We start from the raw sequence: 15,931 nt of genomic DNA, 5'->3' as shown, positions 1-15,931 counted from the left end.
CTCTCTCTTTTTCAATTCTCTCTCTCTTTTTCAATTCTCTCTCTCTCTTTTTCAATTCTCTCTCTCTCTCACTCTCTCACACTCTCACACTCTCACTCTCTCACTCTCTCTCTCTCTCTCTCCCCATCTCTCTCTCTCTCTCTCTCTCTCTCTCTCTCTCTCTCTCTCTCTCCTCTACTCTCTCTCTCTAGCCTCTCTCTCTCTCTCTCTCTCTCTCTCTCTCTCTTGTGTGCCTCTCTCTCTCTCTCTCAGTGTTGTGCTGTTCTCTGAGTGTTGTATCTACTGTTGTGCTTGGTGTACCAAATTTACAGAACAAAAACGTTTTCACTCCTGAAGTGATGACTGGTGTAACTCCATGATGTTCATGTCAGGGTTTGTTCTGCTGTTTGTTCACCGGCAATTGCTAATAACCGGCTGACTTTTATGTGATATAGTGAAAATCTGAGAACCGCACCCAACCCTAACCCGCAAATGCACTATAGGCTACAGTTACATTTTTATTTTTTTATTTTATTTTTATTTAACTAGGCATGTCAGTTAAGAATGAATTCTTATTTAGAATGACGGCCTACCCCGGACAAACCCGGATGACGCTGGGCCAATTGTGCACTGCCCTATGGGACTCCCAATCACGGCCAGATGTGATACAGCCTGATACAGAATACAGAACCCTTTTTTTTGACAGGGGGCCCAGGATTTTGTTTTGCCTCATTTAGATATGTTTCTGCATATAATTTACCACATTTTGTTAGGCTATTTGTTAGTCAACTTGTCTATAATTAGATCCATGCAGCTTCTCTTCTGTCACTATATGTTGCCCTAGAAGACGAAACAAACCATTGCTCAACAGAATGATGTCATAAATGTGTTTCTGATAACATTTCAGTTCAGGTTCGATGCATATTATATGTGGTTGAAGTACTATCTGCCTTCATTATGTTTTCATGATGAAGACGGCACCTCTACAGATCGTATCTAACTGCCCATTGCATTCTCTCCAAGATACGTAAAACAAATAAATCATATTTCTCCATTCCTGTTCCCACGTCCAAATTCAGCCTACATTTAGTGTATAATTTTACTGCAATAAATACTTAATTCTGCAGGAGGTATTATTAATTAATAAAGGCTATTAGCCCTATTCTCACGGGACTAGTATTACTGGAGAACATTTTTTTTATTGACGGTATGACAGTATTTGACTGTGTTTTGAATAGTTAAATTTCTACTTTTGCTTCATGAGTAGTGAGGGATCCCAGTGTGTTTTATGAGTAGTGAGTGATCCCAGGGTGGTTTATGAGTAGTGAGTGATTCCAGGGTTCTTTATGAGTAGTGAGTGATCCTAGGGTGCTTTATGAGTAGTGAGGAGTGATCCCAGGGTGCTTTATAAGTAGTGAGTGATCCCAGGGTGTTTTATGAGTAGTGAGTGATCCCAGGGTGCTTTATGAGTAGTGAGTAGTGAGTGATCCCAGGGTGCTTTATAAGTAGTGAGTGATCCCAGGGTGCTTTATGAGTAGTGAGTGATCCCAGGGTGCTTTATGAGTAGTGAGTGATCCCAGGGTGCTTTATGTGCAGTGAGTGATCCCAGGGTGCTTTATGTGCAGTGAGTGATCCCAGGGTGCTTTATGTGCAGTGAGTGATCCCAGGGTGCTTTATGTGCATTGAGTGATCCTTGGGTGCTTTATGAGTAGTGAGTGATCCCAGGGTGCTTTATGAGTAGTGAGTGATCCCAGGGTGCTTTATGAGTAGTGAGGAGTGATCCCAGGGTGTTTTATGAGTCGTGAGTGATCCCGGGGTGTTTTATGAGTCGTGAGTGATTTCAATGAGTCTTTCTCCATTCTGATTGTTTTATACTGTTCAATTCAACCAAAACAAATTTCAGCACTTTTTTATAATTTCTGCATTTCCTGCATTCAATTACAGTGGTAGAAAAAGTATTGAATTGTCAGACTTGAGTAAAAGTAAAGATATGTTTAATAGAAAATTACTCAAGTAAAAGTTAGTCACCCAGTAAAATACTACTTGAGTAAAAGTCTAAAAGTATCTGGTTTTAAATATCCGTAAGTTTCAAAAGTACATGTAGTTGATAAAATGTACTTATTAAATATCAAAAGTATAAATAATTTCAAATTCCTTATATTAAGCAAACCAGATGCATCCATTTATTATCATTATTTTTAATTTACGGATCGTCAAGGGCACACTCCAACACTCAGACATAATTTACAAACAGTAGTGAGTCCACCAGATCAGATGCAGTAAGGATGACCAGGGATGTTCTCTGTTTAGTGAGTCCTCCAGATCAGATGCAGTAAGGATGACCAGGGATGTTCTCTTGATAAGTGTGTGAATTAGACCATGTTCCTGTCCTGCTAAGCATTCAAAACGTAATGAGTACTTTTAGGAGTCAGGGAAAATGTATGGAGTAAAAAGTATAGTATTTTCTTTAGGAATGTAGTGAAGTAAAAAAAGTCAAAAATACCAAAAATAGTAAAGTACTGGTAGCAAAAAAACTGTATGTACGTGTGTGAGTGAGTGATCCCAGGGTGCTTTATGAGTATTTTTACTTAATAAGTAGTACTTTAAAGTATTTTTACTTAATAAGTTGTACTTTAAAGTATTTTTTACTTAAGTACTTTGCACCACTGTTCAATTGAGATCATTTCCACACTGTCACGTAGGGCTGCTCGATATGGGCAAATAATCTAGGACTTATTTGGGGGTAGCCTAGTGGTTAGAGCGTTGGGCCAGCAACCAAAAGGTTGCTAGATCAAATCTCGGAGTTAACCAGGTAAAAATCTGTTGTTAACCTGTTGTTCCTAGGCCGTCATTGTAAATTAGAATTTGTTCTTAACTGACTTGCCAAGTTAAAATAAAAAATATATTTTTAACCAAATGTTGCAATTGCGATATGACTTGTGATTTAGAGCAAAACTGTTGGAATCATGGAAATAGAATGACTACTCTAATTCTATAGTTAGAATATAATAGTGGGCACTTTGAATACAGTGTTTGCGATGACAACAAATTAAAATGCCAGTGAGGAGTTATTGTGACAAGGTAGGAACTAAAGTCTTGATAAGTGTTTCCTAGGGGACCATTCAAGTTTTGGCTTCATTGCATATTTTCTCTTAGCTACTTCATGTAGCTAACATATTCTTGCTTTGCATATTCCTCTTTGGTTAAGAAGATACTGTTGCACAAACATGCTGATTTAGGTCTACACTATCACTGGTATTATCCGGCTGTATTAGCTAGCTACGTTTGCTCTGACTCAGTATATTTATTAGCTTACTTACTTCCGGCGCCGACAGAGATGGCCGCCTCGCTTCGCGTTCCTAGGAAACTATGCAGTTTTTTGTTTTTTTACTTGTTATTTCTTACATTGGTACACCAGGTCATCTTAGGTTTCATTACATACAGTCGAGAAGAACTACTGAACATAAGAGCAGTGTCAACTCACCATCAGTACGACCAAGAATATGACTTTCGCGAAGCGGACCCTGTGTTCTGCCTTTCACCCAGGACAACGGAATGGATCCCATCCGGCGACCCCCAAAAAACGACTTTGTAAAAGGGGGAAACGAAGCGGTCTTCTGGTCAGACTCCGGAGACGGGCACATCGTGCACCACTCCCTAGCATTCTCCTCGCCAATGTCCAGTCTCTTGACAACAAGGTTGATGAAATCCGAGCAAGGGTAGCATTCCAGAGGGACATCAGAGACTGTAACGTTCTTTGCTTCACGGAAACATGGCTCACTGGAGAGACGCTATCGGAGTCGGTGCAGCCAGCTGGTTTCCCACGCATCGCGCAGACAGAAACAAACATCTTTCTGGTAAGAAGAGGGGCAGGGGCGTATGCTTTATGGTTAACGGGACGTGGTGTGGCCAAAACAACATACAGGAACTAAAGTCCTTCTGTTCACCTGATTTAGAATTCCTCACAATCAAATGTAGACCGCATTATCTACCAAGGGAATTCTCTTCGATTATAATCACAGCCGTATATATTCCCCCCCAAGCAGACACATTGATGGCTCTGAACGAACTTTGTTTGACTCTTTGCAAACTGGAATCCATATATCCGGAGGCTGCATTCATTGTAGCTGGGGATTTTAACAAGGCTAATCTGAAAACAAGACTCCCTAAATTTTATCAGCATATCGATTACGCAACCAGGGCGGGAAAAACCTTGGATCATTGCTATTTCAACTTCCGCGACGCATATAAGGCCCTGTCCCGCCCCCCTTTCGGAAAAGCTGACCACGACTCCATTTTGTTGATCCCTGCCTACAGACAGAAACTAAAACAGGAAGCTCCCGCGCTCAGGTCTGTTCAACGCTGGTCCGACCAATCTGATTCCACACTCCACGACTGCTTCCATCACTAGGACTGGGATATGTTCCGTATTGCGTCTGACGACAACATTGACGAATACGCTGATTCGGTGTGCGAGTTCATTAGAACGTGCGTTGAAGATGTCATTCCCATAGCAACGATTAAAACATTCCCAAACCAGAAACCGTGGATTGATGGCAGCATTCGCGTGAAACTGAAAGCGCGAACCACTGCTTTTAATCAGGGCAAGGTGACTGGAAACATGACCAAATACAAACAGTGTAACTATTCCCTCTGCAAGGCAATCAAACAAGCTAAGCGTCAGTATAGAGACAAAGTAGAATCTCAATTCAACGGCTCAGACACAAGAGGTATGTGTCAGGGTCTACAGTCAATCACGGATTACAAAAAGAAAACCAGCACTGTCACGGACCAGGATGTCTTGCTCCCAGGCAGACTAAATAACTTTTTTGCCCGCTTTGAGGACAATACAGTGCCACTGACACGGCCCGCAACTAAAACATGCAGACTCTCCTTCACTGCAGCCGACGTGAGGAAAACATTTAAACGTGTCAGCCCTCGCAAGGCTGCAGGCCCAGACGGCATCCCCAGCCGCGCCCTCAGAGCATGCGCAGACCAGCTGGCTGGTGTGTTTACGGACATATTCAATCAATCCCTTTCCCAGTCTGTTGTTCCCACATGCTTCAAGAGGGCCACCATTGTTCCTGTTCCCAAGAAAGCTAAGGTAACTGAGCTAAACGACTACCGCCCCGTAGCACTCACTTCCGTCATCATGAAGTGCTTTGAGAGACTAGTCAAGGACCATATCACCTCCACCCTACCTGACACCCTAGACCCACTCCAATTTGCTTACCGCCCAAATAGGTCCACAGACGATGCAATCTCAACCACACTGCACACTGCCCTGACCCATCTGGACAAGAGGAATACCTATGTGAGAATGCTGTTCATCGACTACAGCTCGGCATTTAACACGATAGTGCCCTCCAAGCTCGTCATCAAGCTCGAGACCCTGGGTCTCGACCCCGCCCTCTGCAACTGGGTACTGGACTTCCTGACGGGCCGCCCCCAGGTGATGAGGGTAGGCAACAACATCTCCACCCCGCTGATCCTCAACACTGGGGCCCCACAAGGGTGCGTTCTGAGCCCTCTCCTGTACTCCCTGTTCACCCACGACTGCGTGGCCACGCACGCCTCCAACTCAATCATCAAGTTTGCGGACGACACAACAGTGGTAGGCTTGATTACCAACAACGACGAGACGGCCTACAGGGAGGAGGTGAGGGCCCTCGGAGTGTGGTGTCAGGAAAATAACCTCACACTCAACGTCAACAAAACTAAGGAGATGATTGTGGACTTCAGGAAACAGCAGAGGGAACACCCCCCTATCCACATCGATGGAACAGTAGTGGAGAGGGTAGTAAGTTTTAAGTTCCTCGGCGTACACATCACAGACAAACTGAATTGGTCCACCCACACAGACAGCATCGTGAAGAAGGCGCAGCAGCGCCTCTTCAACCTCAGGAGGCTGAAGAAATTTGGCTTGTCACCAAAAGCACTCACAAACTTCTACAGATGCACAATCGAGAGCATCCTGTCGGGCTGTATCACCGCCTGGTACGGCAACTGCACCGCCCTCAACCGTAAGGCTCTCCAGAGGGTAGTGAGGTCTGCACAACGCATCACCGGGGGCAAACTACCTGCCCTCCAGGACACCTACACCACCCGATGTCACAGGAAGGCCATAAAGATCATCAAGGACAACAACCACCCGAGCCACTGCCTGTTCACCCCGCTATCATCCAGAAGGCGAGGTCAGTACAGGTGCATCAAAGCTGGGACCGAGAGACTGAAAAACAGCTTCTATCTCAAGGCCATCAGACTGTTAAACAGCCACCACTAACATTGAGTGGCTGCTGCCAACACACTGACACTCACACTGACTCTACTCCAGCCACTTTAATAATGGGGATTGATGGGAAATGATGTAAAATATATCACTAGCCACTTTAAACAATGCTACCTAATATAATGTTTACATACCCTACATTATTCATCTCATATGTATACGTATATACTGTACTCTATATCATCGACTGCATCCTTATGTAATACATGTATCACTAGCCACTTTAACTATGCCACTTTGTTTACATACTCTTCTCATATGTATATACTGCACTCAATACCATCTACTGTATCTTGCCTATGCCGCTCTGTACCATCACTCATTCATATATCTTTATGTACATATTCTTTATCCCCTTACACTTGTGTCTATAAGGTAGTAGTTTTGGAATTGTTAGCTAGATTACTTGTTGGTTATTACTGCATTGTCGGAACTAGAAGCACAAGCATTTCGCTACACTCGCACTAACATCTGCTAACCATGTGTATGTGACAAATAAAATTTGATTTGATTTGATTTTTAGCTAGCTATTAGCATTAATGGCTAACAATTAGCGTCTCACAAGATTTAGGGCAACAAGCTAAGAGAAGACAAACTACTTGTTTGCTGATGTTAGAAACATAAGCTAATAGTGTTATTATAGAACGCTAGTAGATTTATATTAAGAACCAAAGTGAAAACAGAATCGTTATCATCAACATTGTTGTATGTGCTGCATTGACCATGCAGACTGAACACAGTGTCACGTGGTTGAGGAACTTCAAATGCGCTCCTTGAGTGACAGGGGGCGTGGCTAGGTCTGTGTGGAAAGTGGCACGGAGAGAAAGAGCAGAGAGAGATGACTTTAAGCAGCGAAGTAAACTATTAAAATTGACATTACACATGGCGTATCACAAACCAAACATTCAAATACCGGTATAGAAGGTACAGTAAAAATCCAAACCGGTCCCTGCGTCAAATACCGGTATACAGCCCAGCTCTAGTGACCCCACCCTGATGGTTTCAGGGTGGGGTTACTAGGGCTTTCAGTCCTCCCTCTGCCCTCTCTTTTTCTCTCTGTTTGGAACATGTTGTTGTTAAGAATCTGTTCAAACATGTACAGCAGCACAGCCTGCCTGTCTCTGGCCTCCCCACTCTAACTACATTACATTACACTACACTACTCTACACTACACTACTCTAGTCTACTCTACTCTACACTACTCTACTCTACACTACACTACTCTAGTCTACTCTACTCTACTCTACACTACTCTACTCTACTCTACACTACTCTAGTCTACTCTACACTACTCTAGTCTACTCTACACTACATTACACTACACCACACTACTCTAGTCTACTCTACTCTAGTCTACTCTACTCTACACTACTCGAGTCTACTCTACACTACTCTACTCTAGTCTACACTACATTACACTACACCACACTACTCTAGTCTACTCTAATCAATGCGTGACTAATTCCATGAGTACCAGACCAGTGCTTCATGTGTAGAACAGGTTGCAGGAACAGATCCAGTCTCCCTCAGACAGTGTGAGGGCATGAGGCTGGCCAGAACCCCCCCCCCACACACACACACAATCTGAAAAGAAAAGGTGCTATCTAGTACCTAAAAGGGTTCTTTGGCTGTCGCCATTGGATAACCCATTGAAGAACCCTTTTGGTTCCAGGGAGAACCCTTTTGGTTCTGTGTAGAACCCCATTTAGTTCCATGTAGACTGTAGAGCCCTTTCCACAGAGGGTTCTACCTGGAGCAAAAAAGGGTTCTCCTATGGGGACAGCCGAATAACCCTATCAGATTCCTTTTTTCCAGTAGTACAGTCCTCTGGAGGGCAAGACTGGTTCTCACTGCACCAAACAGCAGGCCCAGGCAGGGGGAGAGCAGGGGGAGAGCAGGGGGAGAACAGGGGGAGAACAGGGGGAGAACAGGGGGAGAACAGGGGAGAACAGGAGAGAGCAGGGGGAGAGCAGGGGAAACACAGAGAGAGAGAAAGAGAGGCAGAGGCAGAGTGCATTTGGAATGTATTCAGACCCCTTGAATTTTTCCACATTTTGTTACGTTACAGCTTTATTCTAAAATGGATTAAATATGTCTTCCTTTTTTTTTTTAGCAATCCACACCAATACCCCATAATGACAAAGCAAAAACAGGTTTTTAGAATTTTTGCAAAAGTATTCAGACCCTTTACTCAGTACTTTGTTGAAGCACCTTTGGCAGCGATTACAGCCTCGAGTCTTCTTGGGTATGACACTACAAGCTTGGCACACCTGCATTTGAGGAGTTTCTCCCATTCTTCTCTGCAGATCCTCTCAAGAACTGTCAGGTTGGCTGGAGAGCGTTGCTGCACAGCTATTTTCAGGTCTCTCCAGAAATGTTAGATCGGGTTTAAGTTTGGGCTCTGGCTTTGCCTTTAAAAGATATTCAGAGACTTGTCCTGAAGCTACTCCTGCATTGTCTGGGCTGTGTGTTTAGGGTCATTGTCCTGTTGGAAGGTGAACCTTTGCCCCAGTCTGAGGTCCTGAGCTCTCTGGAGCAGGTTTTCATCAAGTATCTCTCTGTACTTTGCTCCGTTCATCTTTCCCTTGATCCTGACTAGTCTCCCAGTCCCTACCCCTGAAAAACATCCCCACAGCAGGATGCTGCCACCACCATGCATCACCGTAGGGATGGTTCCAGGTTTCCTCCAGACGTGACGCTTGGCATTCAGGCCAAAGAGATCAATCTTGGTTTCATCAGACCAGAGAATCTTTTTTGTCATAGTCTGAGAGTCCTTTAGGTGCCTTTTGGCTAACTCCAAGTGGGCTGTCATGTGCCTTTTACTGAGGAGTGGCTGCCGTCTGGTCACTCTACCATAAAAGCCTGATTGGTGGAGTGCTGCAGAGATGGTTGTCCTTCTGGAAGGTTCTCCTATTTCCACAGAAGAACTCTGGGGGGACCGTGTGTCGAAAAGTTTGAGAACCTCTGCAATACGGTAAAGCACATTAGAATACAGTACATTATGGATGTCTATGTTTTGGCCAAATAATCTCTTGGAGAGTTGGCTATGAATCTCAATACTCTAGCTAGGATAAGCCTTTTCCCAGGCAGCCAATCATTCACAACCGTTAGCTAGCCTAGCATAGTAAGACCTTAGCCCTTCAGATCCACAAAGTCTAGCTAGCTTAGCGTAGGTGGTAGGCTACTGTAAATCCTAACCCTATCCTGGCTATAGTCTGTGGGTTTCTCCCCACCAGAGACAGAGACGGAACCAGAGACATACTGCAGCCTGGCCTGTCTGCCATCGGCAGGTTTTGAAATCCCTGGATTCCCTGCTCATGTTTTTCATTTGTTCTGGTGAAACTGGAGCAGAGTTTCAGATCACTCTCTGTGTGCTAGGCTAGCTGCTAGGCTAGCTACTTGTGTGCGAGGCTAGTTCCCGCACTGTGCTATGACTTGTCAGTGGGTCACGTAAGGGTCAGGGGACTGGGTTGCCAGATTCTGACCCTAGTATTCCCCCTTTAACATGGACTGGGTTGCCAGATCCTGACCCTAGTATTCCCCCTTTAACATGGACTGGGTTGCCAGATTCTGACCCTAGTATTCCCCCTTTAACATGGGCTGGGTTGCCAGATTCTGACCCTAGTATTCCCCCTTTAACATGGACGGGGTTGCCAGATCCTGACCCTAGTATTCCCCCTTTAACATGGGCTGGGTTACCAGATCCTGACCATACTATTCCCCCTTTAACATGGGCTGGGTTGCCAGATCCTGGCCCTAGTATTCCCCCTTTAACATGGACTGGGTTGCCAGATCCTGACCCTAGTACTTTCTCTTTAACATGGGCTGGGTTGCCAGATCCTGACCGTAGTATTCCCCCTTTAACATGGGCTGGGTTGCCAGATCCCGACCCTAGTATTCCCCTTTAACATGGGCTGGTTTGCCAGATCCCGACCCTAGTATTCCCCCTTTAACATGGGCTGGGTTGCCAGATCCCGTCCCTAGTATTCCCCCTTTAACATGGGCTGTGTTGCCAGATCCTGACCCTAGTATTCCCCCTTTAACATGGGCTGGGTTGCCAGATCCCGTCCCTAGTATTCCCCCTTTAACATGGGCTGTGTTGCCAGATCCTGACCCTAGTATTCCCCCTTTAACATGGACGGGGTTGCCAGATCCTGACCCTAGTATTCCCCCTTTAACATGGGCTGGGTTACCAGATCCTGACCATACTATTCCCCTTTAACATGGGCTGGGTTGCCAGATCCTGGCCCTAGTATTCCCCTTTAACATGGACTGGGTTGCCAGATCCTGACCCTAGTACTTTCTCTTTAACATGGGCTGGGTTGCCAGATCCTGACCGTAGTATTCCCCCTTTAACATGGGCTGGGTTGCCAGATCCCGACCCTAGTATTCCCCCTTTAACATGGGCTGGGTTGCCAGATCCCGACCCTAGTATTCCCCTTTAACATGGGCTGGGTTGCCAGATCCCGTCCCTAGTATTCCCCCTTTAACATGGGCTGTGTTGCCAGATCCTGACCCTAGTATTCCCCCTTTAACATGGACTGGGTTGCCAGATCCTGACCCTAGTATTCCCCTTTAACATGGACTGGGTTGCCAGATCCTGACCCTAGTATTCCCCCTTTAACATGGGCTGGGTTGCCAGATCCTGACCCTAGTATTCCCCCTTTAACATGGGCTGGGTTGCCAGATCCTGACCCTAGTATTCCCCCTTTAACATGGGCTGGGTTACCAGATCCTGACCATAGTATTCCCCCTTTAAGATGGGCTGGGTTGCCAGATCCTGATCCTAGTATTCCCCCTTTAACATGGACTGGGTTGCCAGATCCTGACCCTAGTACATTCTCTTTAACATGGGCTGGGTTGCCAGATCCTGACAGTAGTATTCCCCCTTTAACATGGGCTGGGTTGCCAGATCCCGACCCTAGTATTCCCCCTTTAACATGGGCTGGGTTGCCAAATCCCGACCCTAGTATTCCCCCTTTAACATGGGCTGGGTTGCCAGATCCCGACCCTAGTATTCCCCCTTTAACATGGGCTGTGTTGCCAGATCCTGACCCTAGTATTCCCCCTTTAACATGGACTGGGTTGCCAGATCCTGACCCTAGTATTCCCCCTTTAACATGGACTGGGTTGCCAGATCCCGTCCCTAGTATTCCCCTTTAACATGGACTGGGTTGCCAGATCCTGACCCTAGTATTCCCCCTTTAACATGGGCTGGGTTGCCAGATCCTGACCCTAGTATTCCCCCTTTAACATGGACTGGGTTGCCAGATCCTGACCCTAGTACTTACTCTTTAACATGGGCTGGGTTGCCAGATCCTGACCTTAGTATTCCCCCTTTAACATGGGCTGGGTTGCCAGATCCCGACCCTAGTATTCCCCCTTTAACATGGGCTGGGTTGCCAGATCCCGACCCTAGTATTCCCCCTTTAACATGGGCTGGGTTGCCAGATCCTGACCCTAGTATTCCCCCTTTAACATGGGCTGTGTTGCCAGATCCTGACCCTAGTATTCCCCCTTTAACATGGACTGGGTTGCCAGATGCTGACCCTAGTATTCCCCCTTTAACATGGACTGGGTTGCCAGATCCTGACCCTAGTATTCCCCCTTTAACATGGACTGGGTTGCCAGATCCCGAGCCTAGTATTCCCCCTTTAACATGGGCTGGGTTGCCAGATCCTGACCATAGTATTCCCCCTTTAACATGGGCTGGGTTGCCAGATCCTGACGCTAGTATTCCCCCTTTAACATGGACTGGGTTGCCAGATCCTGACCCTAGTACTTTCTCTTTAACATGGGCTGGGTTGCCAGATCCTGACAGTAGTATTCCCCCTTTAACATGGGCTGGGTTGCCAGATCCCGACCCTAGTATTCCCACTTTAACATGGGCTGGGTTGCCAGATCCTGACCATAGTATTCCCCCTTTAAGATGGGCTGGGTTGCCAGATCCTGACCCTAGTATTCCCCCTTTAACATGGACTGGGTTGCCAGATCCTGACCCTAGTACTTTCCATTTAACATGGGCTGGGTTGCCAGATCCTGACAGTAGTATTCCCCTTTAACATGGGCTGGGTTGCCAGATCCCGACCCTAGTATTCCCCCTTTAACATGGGCTGGGTTGCCAGATCCTGACCCTAGTATTCCCCATTTAACAAATCAAAATCAAATCAAATCAAATTTATTTATATAGCCCTTCGTACATCAGCTGATATCTCAAAGTGCTGTACAGAAACCCAGCCTAAAACCCCAAACAGCAAGCAATGCAGGTGTAGAAGCACGGTGGCTAGGAAAAACTCCCTAGAAAGGCCAAAACCTAGGAAGAAACCTAGAGAGGAACCAGGCTATGTGGGGTGGCCAGTCCTCTTCTGGCTGTGCCGGGTGGAGATTATAACAGAACATGGCCAAGATGTTCAAATGTTCATAAATGACCAGCATGGTCGTATAATAATAAGGCAGAACAGTTGAAACTGGAGCAGCAGCACGGCCAGGTGGACTGGGGACAGCAAGGAGTCATCATGTCAGGTAGTCCTGGGGCATGGTCCTAGGGCTCAGGTCCTCCGAGAGAGAGAGAGAGAGAGAAAGAGAGAATTAGAGAACGCACACTTAGATTCACACAGGACACCGAATAGGACAGGAGAGGTACTCCAGATATAACAAACTGACCATAGCCCCCCCGACACATTAACTACTGCAGCATAAATACTGGAGGCTGAGACATGAGGGGTCAGGAGACACTGTGGACCCATCCGAGGACACCCCCAGACAGGGCCAAACAGGAAGGATATAACCCCATTTTTATGTTACGAATCCCTTTTGGCCCGACAGTCTAGGGGGGATGGTAATGAGACCCGTAACATATCTCATGCAAATTATTATTGTGACAAAGTAAAAGTGTGAATGAAATAACCACGACAACAGAAATCTACCGTCAAACTCCAGGTTTATTTATAAACACACGGTAATGGGGGGGAGCAGGAAAAGGGTCTGAGCTGGACCCAAGGAATGAAACAATAAATATACAAAAACACCCCTAAGCTAGACTAGCCTACTTTAACAACAGCTAACTAACTAACCAAAAATACAGTGGGTGGTCCGCCCAGTTCTAACTAGTGTATTTAACAAAGTTTACCTACGAGTAATGTATGCCCATGGGCGACTTGTCTTGTTTCCCCCTTTTCCCACCAGCAACAAACAAACACCATAACCAAAACAATACTCACAGGGGATGACAAAGTGATTTGGAGGTGCTCAAACAAAAGAGAGGTTAAGACTTTACAAAGGGAGAGTGAAACACAGAGACCTACAGACATGGCATTTACAGAGAGATTGAGCTCCTCTATAGAGGTCCTGGATGGCAGGAAGCTTGTCCCCAGTGATGTACTGGGCCGTACGCACTACTCTCTGTAGCGCCTTACAGTCAGATGCAGAGCAGTTGCCATACCAGGGGGTGATGCAACTGGTCAGGATGCTCTCGATGGTGCAGCTGTAGAACTTTTTGAGGATCTGGGGACTCATGACAAATCTTTTAGGTCTCCTGAGGGGGGAAAGGTTTTGTTGTGCCCTATTCATGACTGTCTTGGTGTGTTTGGACCATGATAGTTCATTGGTGATGTGGACACCAAGGAACTTGAAACTCTCGACCCGCTCCACTACAACCCTGTCAATGTTAATGGGGGCCTGTTCGGCCTACCTTTTCCTGTATTCCACGATCAGCTCCTTTGTCTTGCTTACGTTGAGGGATAGGTTTTTATTCTGGCACCACACTGCCAGTTCTCTGACCTCCTCCCTATAGGCCGTCTTATCGTTGTCGGTGATCAGGCCTACCACTGTTGTGTCGTTAGCAAACTGAATGATGGTGTTGAAGTCGTGTTTGGCCACGCAGTCGTGGATGAACATACTGACCAGCTCATGTTATAGACCGATATAGACAGAAGCGTGCTACATGGCAGGCCAATCCGTATGTCCAGCCCACTCATTATCTCAGCCAATCATGGCTAGCGGGAAGGTTCCTGCCTTTCTCTGTGGCTAAACCAACTAGGCTCGTAATAATTTAACAATTATAGTCGTATTTACAGATGGCGTACAAGTTTGTTATTAAGGCACATGAAAGTTCACATGTTCCAGAAGACATTTCTGACAAAAAAACAACAGAATTTTGATTTAAAAAAAAAAAGTTTTATGGCTCTCCTGTGAAGAGCCACCACTCCAGCCACCACCACTCCAGTGTGTAGAGCTCTAGTTTCCTCACATATACAGTTTACTTCCATTAATGTCTTAAGTAGAAACCTTTGGTGGTGAATTGATACATTTCCAAGTCTGGAAGGTTAAAAACCACCAAGATGTACAACTTTCCATTTTATTCTATGAGTTTTGTTTTCCCTTATAAAGTTTGTTACAGCCGAGTATACAAAAAAAAAAACAGTAAAACATTTGGGTGGGGTAATTGGTATTACCGAGAATAAATATATCATCTTTGGGAGCCATTCTGAGGAGGTTTATTCTACCTGTAAGATTTCTGGGAAGATTCTTCCATTTAATTAGATCATATTGTTGAGTAATGGGGTTAAGTTATCTTTATATATTTGTTGTTTTGTTGTCACTTATTAAGGATCCTAAGTATTTAATATTTTTTGGGGGGTCCACTTGAACCTCTCTGGGATTGTTCGGAACGCTAGCGTCCCACTTCGCCAACAGCCAGTGAAAGTTCAGGGTGCCAAATTGAAAACAACAAATGTCATAATTTAAATTCCTCAACCATGGTGGTGGCTGTAGTGGTGGTGGCTGTAGTGGTGGTGGCTGTAGTGGTGGTGGCTGTAGTGTTGGGGGCTGTAGTGGTGGTGGATGTAGTGGTGGTGGCTGGAGTGGTGGTGGCTGTAGTGGTGGTGGCTGTAGTGGTGGTGGCTGGAGTGGTGGTGGCTGTAGTGGTGGTGGCTGTAGTGGTGGTGGCTGTAGTGGTGGTGGACAGAGTGGTGGTGGCTGTAGTGGTGGTGGCTGGAGTGGTGGTGGCTGGAGTGGTGGTGGCTGTAGTGGTGGTGGATGTAGTGGTGGTGGATGTAGTGGTGGTGGCTGGAGTGGTGGTGGCTGTAGTGGTGGTGGCTAGTGGTGGTGGCTGTAGTGGTGGTGGCTGTAGTGGTGGTGGCTGTAGTGGTGGTGGCTGGAGTGGTGGTGGCTGTAGTGGTGGTGGCTGGAGTGGTGGTGGCTGTAGTGGTGGTGGCTGTAGTGGTGGTGGCTGTAGTGGTGGTGGCTGGAGTGGTGGTGGCTGTAGTGGTGGTGGCTGGGTGGTGGTGGCTGGAGTGGTGGTGTCTGTAGTGGTGGTGGCTGGAGTGGTGGTGGCTGGAGTGGTGGTGGCTGTAGTGGTGGTGGCTGTAGTGGTGGTGGCTGGAGTGGTGGTGGCTGGAGTGGTGGTGGCTGTAGTGGTGGTGGCTGGAGTGGTGGTGGCTGGGTGGTGGGATGGATGGGTGGTGGCTGTAGTGGTGGTGGCTGAGTGGTGGTGGCTGGAGTGGTGGTGGCTGTAGTGGTGGTGGCTGGAGTGGTGGTGGCTGTAGCGGTGGTGGCTGGAGTGGTGGTGGCTGGAGTGGTGGTGGCTGGGTGGTGGTGGCTGTAGTGGTGGTGGCTGTAGTGGTGGTGGCTGTAGTGGTGGTGGCTGTAGTGGTGGTGGCTGG

At 46.5% G+C, this 15,931-nt stretch overlaps 1 protein-coding gene across 4 annotated transcripts in view; it reads left to right on the top strand.

Annotated features, from left to right (window-relative positions):
• LOC121840485 (regulator of G-protein signaling 17-like) overlaps positions 1-15,931 on the top strand; it is a 121,023-nt gene that overhangs the window by 37,939 nt on the left and 67,153 nt on the right. The window lies entirely within an intron of this gene.

Source organism: Oncorhynchus tshawytscha, linkage group LG22, assembly GCF_018296145.1.
Source record: "Oncorhynchus tshawytscha isolate Ot180627B linkage group LG22, Otsh_v2.0, whole genome shotgun sequence".
NCBI classification, from domain to species: domain Eukaryota; kingdom Metazoa; phylum Chordata; class Actinopteri; order Salmoniformes; family Salmonidae; genus Oncorhynchus; species Oncorhynchus tshawytscha.
The sequence above is the reverse complement of the archived record's forward strand: the minus strand, read 5'-3'. Positions and strand labels throughout refer to the sequence as shown.